At 39.3% G+C, this 7,630-nt stretch overlaps 1 long non-coding RNA gene across 1 annotated transcript; it reads right to left on the bottom strand.

Annotated features, from left to right (window-relative positions):
- Positions 1-5,440: 5,440 nt before the first annotated feature.
- LOC149407987 (uncharacterized) lies at positions 5,441-6,972 on the bottom strand. The gene is made up of 3 exons (XR_016301585.1): positions 6,675-6,972; positions 6,513-6,589; positions 5,441-5,988 (listed from the first exon to the last, which is right to left on the bottom strand). It is a non-coding gene; the product is annotated as an uncharacterized LOC149407987 (long non-coding RNA).
- Positions 6,973-7,630: the final 658 nt, after the last annotated feature.

The following is a 7,630-nucleotide window of genomic DNA, read 5'->3' as shown; positions in this document are numbered from 1 at the left end:
ACTTAGTCCAAAATGTCAACTTTGGAAAAACAATCCCCCAAGAGGAGGCTTTGTCTTCATCGTCTCACTCTCGAACGTAGCTCATTGATCAATGATTGAAGCAAAAACGCCATAGAGTACTCTCATTTAAGAGAGGGCCAGTCTCACGTTAATTGCTTCTTTCATTAGTGTTAGGGATCGTGGGTTATAGCCCTCCCACTTAGTTTTTGGAGTTGGCACATCGTCTTTATAAGTTCGGAAACAAATTTCCTAGTTATAGAGCGATAGAGTGGACTACTAGAAAGGAATCCTAGGTCTTCATGTTCAAGGAAGAGCAATGTTAGTGCATAAAGGTACAAGGTACGTACTCGGACATTTTCCTATTTTCTATTCGGGAAAGTGCATGAGGGAAGTGTGAACTTCAACTCACTCGAACACTTGAAAGTTTGAGATTACACATCTTTTATTTTTCGGCTCGTCTACGAGGAGACCTCCCACTCAAATTTTCAAGAGCATATAGATTTTGAACATGTGTGATATAGATATACTTTTGAAAACATTTTGAAAACTTATTTGATTTGGATGACAAAATATTTTCAAGTTTAAAAGTGAAAACGGTTTTTCAAAATTCAAACTAGTTTTGTAAAAATTCAAGTTCAATTAAACTTTAAAAAATCAAAACATTTTAATCTTTCACATTATGTTTATTATCTTATAAAAAAACAATTTTGCTCAAGGAAATTTTCTCATTAGAGTTCTATAACTCATGGTACTGTGGTTTAAAATCCGGAATTATAAAAAACTGGACTTTCGAAACAGCCGTGCACCTCGGAGTAAAATCGCCATAACTGGTGGCTCCGATGTCACCTAAAACCAATTACATTGGATAGAGGACAAACAGACCTATAATTTGATTCAAGAATCATTAAGTTTCGAATTCTGAGATGAGAGTTATGCCACTTTTACTGCGGGTTTTACTCGAGCTAGAAGAAAACAGAAATAATTAAAGTTCGAACTTGAGTGCGAAAAAGAATCGAGATTAACGGAACGTTTTAGGGGGTTGTTAAAGCTTTTATTTGTGTTTTATTAACATGGTAATAACATGGTATAAAAGAAATAACAACAAGCATAAAACGAATCAAGTAAATAAAAGAAACTAGTAAGACAAGATAACTAGTCACAACAATTTACCGAAATTTCTCAAACTTTAAAAACACGTTTTTTATTATAAAAAATTAAAAACTTTTAGAACTAATTCTAATGTGTTTTAACAACATCCCAAACTCATAGAAAATCAACATGATTTTTAATTTAAAGGCATGAGCAATAAATTAAAAAAAATCTAAGAAAACAATTCTAACCTGTCACAAAATTAGTAAACTTTAGAAAACAAATTTCAAGCTCATAATTTTAATTACATGTACATGCATATCGTTGACCATAGCTCTGATACCATTTGTTGGAATTGATCTAGGGTTAAGAAAACATTTAACGCTTCAAGCGAGCGAAAGAAATTAAAAATTTTGTTTTAACCAAGTAAAACGTTTTTACTAACCTAGACAAAGAGCAAGTACATGTAAATTAAAACTATTAAGAGCATTATTTATTTAATAACCTTTGTGAAGCTTGAACGTTAAGAAGCCTTTGGAAGGTTGAAACGTTTGTCTCCCCTCGCAGCACGTCTCTCTTCTTTCCTCGGGAACTCGAGCAACCACGAAAGTTTCAATCACAAGAATCACTCGAGAAAGAAAGGAATTAGTGTGTGGGCACTTTTAAACACGAAGACTCCAGAACAAGTCTCAAAGTTGAAGAGCTAAAACACTAGGTCAAATGTGGACCTAGGTGCCAAAACAAAAACTCAAAAAAACTTAGAGAGAGATAGGAGAGTGGGCGGCCAAGCTAGAGAGAGAAACTCTCAATCTCTAAAACTTTAGAAATCCAAAAACAATGAGAATAATGCCTCTATTTATAGGGAAAGGATTACCTTCAATAAGGTAGTTTCCTCTTCTATAGAATATCATATATTCATGAGCAAAATTTGCTCCTTACCTTATAGAGTCACACGGCCAAACATAATCCAAGCAAGTACTTGGATTTGTTTCCTCTTTTATATTGCTCTCTCCTTGCCTCTAATTGCCGCCCACTCCATTTCCCTTTGGAGGAAATTTATTTCCTCTTGATCTTTTGACAAGTATCTTGATACATTAATGCACAAAAATTGGTCTCTCTCATGTCATGTTGGACGGCCACCTCTTCTAGAAGGAGCTTCTAGAACCTTCTTCATTTGTTCATGACAACATAAGGTTAAGCCCATTAAGAATTTTCAAGTAAAATTCCATGAAATGAAATTAATCCTCAAGGCCCAAAAATCTTAATATGGCCGAGTGGAATAAGTCATCATATGACAATGTCAAAAAATTTATTGACATTCATTTCATCCTATGTCCAAAAAGACAAAAATACCCTTTAGACAATTTTCTAAAAAACTTGTCTCGTTCTTTTTTTTACTAAGCTTCTAGTTTAACTATTCCTACTCGATATGATTTGTGACAGTGACATCATGGATCCAACTGAACAAAGCTTGAGCTAAAATACTTGGACTCAAAAGTACACAAACATTTTCCAAGTTTAACTTAATGTCAACTGACTCCACTAAAGAGTTGTCACTGAGAATCTCTCGGTTCAAATGAATTTATTTTCTACTCAAGAATTTAAATAAATTGTGATGAGTGGATCCACTGAATATTATCTATGTTTACCCTTTATGAATATCATCAGCTAGTCGGGATTTACAAAATTACCATTTTACCTTTCTAGCTGTTATTTCCCCAACTCCTTTGTTGCTTATGAATAAGTTAGAAACAATGTATTGACAAGGAGCTAGTCACATTGTTTCACCCAAAAGAGTCATGACTCAATTTGGACACTGGCCAGTTCATTTATTCACATTCCAAGGAACAAAGCATGAGGTGATATACATTGCATTTCAGCAATCTTGTACATGAATTCCATATCTATGAGATCTTCACAAAGTTACTCATGACATCTTCATAACTTAGTATTTCATCAATAGGTCCTGTTCGGAATCACATAGTTAGTCCGAACTCTGACTTTCTCAAATGAGAATATATAAGCTATGAAATGACATGTCTCATTTCAGGATTAAGGTAAGCATGATGCAATTCATACGTAGTGACCTCGAGACATAAGAGGTTAAATGGTTTTTTTCTTATTTTGTCTCTAGAAGTGCACTGGTCAATTCAGTACCTTCGGAAGATACCTAGAAGAACTATAGAGTCTCCAACTCTCAATGTCCCATAACCAGACATCATAGATTCTCCTAACAATCGTACTAAGATAAATAGTCCTTTGATCCTTAGATTGCGAATATATTGTTTTAAGCAAACCATGAAGAGTTTGTTCATGCAAATCTACATTTGTCTCTTCATATGTTGTTAGGTTTGTTTATGGACTAAAGAATAAGGTTTTATTATAACGCTTCAGACAAGAAATAATGAATGAACGTTTCAACTTTTATTAATAAATAAGCAATTACAAGCAAGAGTCTTCGTGAGACTTTATTACATCAAATGTACAAAAGTAAAGACTACAACTCTTCTTATGGGCACCATGGACAACAGGAACCAGCCTAGACGGCGCCGACCAGGACCGGTGCGTCTCCTCCGTTGCCCACATCGCTAGGCGCGGCCTCGTCCGGGTCACGCGGCTCGCCAACGTCGCCCACACCTTCCCGGCCGGCTTCAATTCGCCCGCGCGCGAGGCGTCTCCGGCGCGTCTATCTCCTGGGCTGGTCCAGCGCAGGCCGTTCTCGGCCTCCCCAGTACATGACTCGCCTGGGTCAGCCTCTCCCGGGCGGCGCGAGCCGTCTCCGGCGCACGGAAATTCTTCCTCACCGGCTAGCCAGGCGTCAACCAAAGAAAGGTCGTCCCCGACCATCCTCACCGCTCCTTCGCCGAAAAAACCCGAGTATGGTGATGAAGACATGTGGTGGTCGGTTGGAGGTAGTGAAAATCGAGCCCAAAAATCTTCTAGATCCACGTGGGGGTCTCCAAGATGGGTGAAGAGGTTGTCTTCAATGGTCCCACACGCCGGCAGGTGGTTGGTAGGGTCCATCGGCGCGCGCAACGAGACAAGAACAACAAATAGAAGGGCAAGGATGAATAAAAAAGGATTAAATGCATACCTCTTGACGACAAGACGCTCCTACGGGCCGGCGGTGGCAAAAGATCTTGAGTTTACCACACGGGTTGCTCCTGGTGATAAACTAGGGGGGGTTAATGTTATCGGCCCGTCCCGATCCGCGAGCATTGGCTGGCCCTAGGGTATGCTCGGCCAATGGCCGGCCCAAGGGCCTGCCTCGGGACGTCGGCGCATGCCAAGCTTTTCCAGTATTGAGCTCGCGATTCGCGATTGCCATCCCACTGTGGCACGGACCACTCGACGGCCTCCACATGAGTCTCCAGTTGACAATAAGCTTGCGTTTTGCGAAGCAGTCCCATTGCAACACGGGGCACTCGGTGAGCCTCCGCCTGGGTCTCTAGCCGACAATGAGCACGTGTTCGCAAAGCAGCCTCATTGGGGTACGGGGCACTCATTGGGCCTCCGCTTGAATACTCAGTGCCATTCGAACCGGTATGGTCCTCGATAAGTCAATGACTTGTAGGTACAATCAACAACAGTTCACTATGGTTTGGGTACTCTGCACCACTCAGAGTACACACCTATGCTACTTACATGAGATCAACTCAGGATAAACCCCGAAAGAAATATCATTTTCATTTTATGCTCGTCAGTGTTTTAAGTTGAAGATTCGGGATGTGACTCCCGATACTTCTACACTCGATTCGAATCCAAGAGTTGATCACTGCTCTCTTGTTTCCCCCGTTCTAACGGGTCAAGCGCAGAACTTAAGGGATTACTATATCACGTAGCAGAGGCTGGGTTACAGAAATCTATGTTTGAACTTATCGGGCGAACTCGAACTAATTATCAAGAAAAGTGGTTGAATACCTAATCTTTAAGATTATTCATTTTTAAGGTTTTCACCTACTCTTGTTTACTATCACATAAAATGCGCATAAACATGATTATTCTATTGGTAAGTAGTTGACTTTGGTCTCCGTACTTACTCGGAATAGTTCGCCACAAAACTTGTTGACTTCAGGAGTCGCTTCGCTGCGTACGCTTCTCGAGACTCTTGGCACGTCCTAGAGCGTCGAGAGAACTAGGATCCGAAGTTGAGATTTCGTTAGTTATTCGATTTGGAAATGTTGAAGAGATTAAGGTTCGTTGTCTGGATTCGTTTCATGTCGATTCGAGGTTCGAAAATTTAATTTATTAATTTCCCTGTTTTTCGGAAATTAACCTTTATTCAAGACCCATACACTTTCGTACCAAAAAAAAGTACGAAACGAAATTCCATTATTTATTTTTAACGAGTCTTAAATAAATAAATAATCTGAAATTATACAAACCGAAAAATCAAAATAATTAACTGAAATTCAATTCCCGAACGTCTTTAAAAATAATTCACAATTTGCACAAAGCGAATGATAAAAATCACGAGATAGATCGAGATCTACTCTTTTCTGATCTTTCTATCTTCGGCTTCGACGCTCTCAATCACACCGGCTCTTGCTCGTCCCGACTCGATTTACGAAAAAGTTGCGAGATTCAAACACGAATATCGAGTCAACTTATAACTTCAACTCAAACTCGAACTTTAAAATCCAATTTCTCGGTCTCACATCGAGACCCGAGAGATCCCGAGACTCCGACAAAAAGACGAACCATAATCTCAAACAATCCAATAATTTCAAACAGAAATTGAAACATCAATTCTCAAATTCACTTTAATCATAACAAGTTAGTCGAGTTCCGAAACCAAAACCGGAACGTAAACATAATTCATATTCTCATATTCGATTTAATATTTTTCCGACTTTCAAAAAAACGAGTGATTCAACTCAAAGTCCGGCCGAAAGTCACCTGAAACATGGACGACATCAAATCAACCACACAACGCATTACGAACCAAAACCCATAAACAAGCAGCTAACGATTTGAATCATCTCAAAATTATCAACAACCAACATTTCACAAATCAGATTTCATATCCAACATAGATTGGAAAACAGACTCGGTCAGACCATTAACAAGACAAACAAATCTCAAATAACCAAATCATCATCGAACTTCACAACAATATAACTCAGCAATTTCATATCATCAACAGCAGCAACAACAACAACAACAACAACAACAACAAAAACTTCGCACAAAATCATCACACGAGACTAACAGAAGAATTTAAAAAATCTCACTTTCAAACACACGGCCGAACAGAGATTTTAGAAACCAAATCATCAAAACTTGAAATCATCACAACCTTAGCACAAAGTGATCACAAAATCACTCCAAAACATTTCAACATCATCAATCAAAAAGCCCCAAATTGGAAATCCAAAAACCCTAAATTTCGGATTTCTTAAGTGAGAATGAAATTTTCTTACCTCACTTGATGAATCAAAGAACCCGGACCACATCCTATCTCCTCTAACCGTCCGAGACGCTCGCGGAGCTCCTGAGACTTGCGGCCGAGAAGAGAACAAGAAAGGGGTTTCAAACCCTAGAAAGAACTTGAAGAAATTGAAGGAATTGATCTCAATTCTTACCTCCAATAGCTTCACCGGTGTCCACACACTCTTTTCCGGTGACTTTCCCCGGTCAGGCGTCTTCGTCCAGCTCGCAGCGATTTGCTTCTTCTCAGCCGGAGCGCGCGCGAGAGACGAGTCTCGGGGGTTTGTGGCCGTGCGAGGAAGAAGAAGAAGGTAGGAGAAGGAGATAGAGATCGATGACGATGGTGGCCAGTTAGTGGTTGTCGTTGTGTTGTTTTTGTTTTTCTTCTGTTCATTTCTTTTAGCAGGGATCGCACGCGGTGAGGATGATAGGAAGAAGAAGAAGACCGAAGATAAGGGTGAGGAGAGAGAGAAATGATTTTTGTATTTATATGAACAAGTTTCCTTAATTGCTCATTTAAATCCTTCTCTCTCTCCATCTCAAACTGACCCCACTTTCAAAATTTCTTTCAAATGGGCCCTGAAAATTGTTACAACTAAGTCCTTTATCACAAAATTATTTAATTAAATCCATAGCCGAACGGATTTTAATTATATGATTTGAACTGAGAATTTTCTCGTACGTTCTCGATTAATTCAAATATATTTAAGGTTTCTCGGAAATATTTCACGTTTTTGATAATTTATTTATTAAATTAATTTATGAAATTTATTATTCGAGATGAACTCGATAAATCTTTTATTTATTCCGAAATTTTCCATTACCTCAAAATATTTTAAATTGATTCGATAAACTAATCTGACCATAATTCCCTCAAGAATTTAATTGTATCAACGGCAGCTCGTTTATGAAACTTGAATTTACAAGTTGAGTGATTCAAAAGTTTATACTTTACAACCGTGGGCGGGTGGACGCCCAAAGGCGCCGCACGGTAGCGCGGAGGCATAGTCGTGGGCGAACGAGCCCCAGAGGCATCGAACGGGAGTCCGGAGGCATCGCCATGGGTGGGCGAACCTCCAGAGGCGCACGGGAGCTCGGAGCTTCGTCGTGG

This window comes from Urtica dioica, chromosome 1, assembly GCF_054948205.1.
Source record: "Urtica dioica subsp. dioica isolate 48M chromosome 1, U.dioica_male_clone48M_v1_H2, whole genome shotgun sequence".
NCBI lineage: Eukaryota > Viridiplantae > Streptophyta > Magnoliopsida > Rosales > Urticaceae > Urtica > Urtica dioica.
The sequence above is the reverse complement of the archived record's forward strand: the minus strand, read 5'-3'. Positions and strand labels throughout refer to the sequence as shown.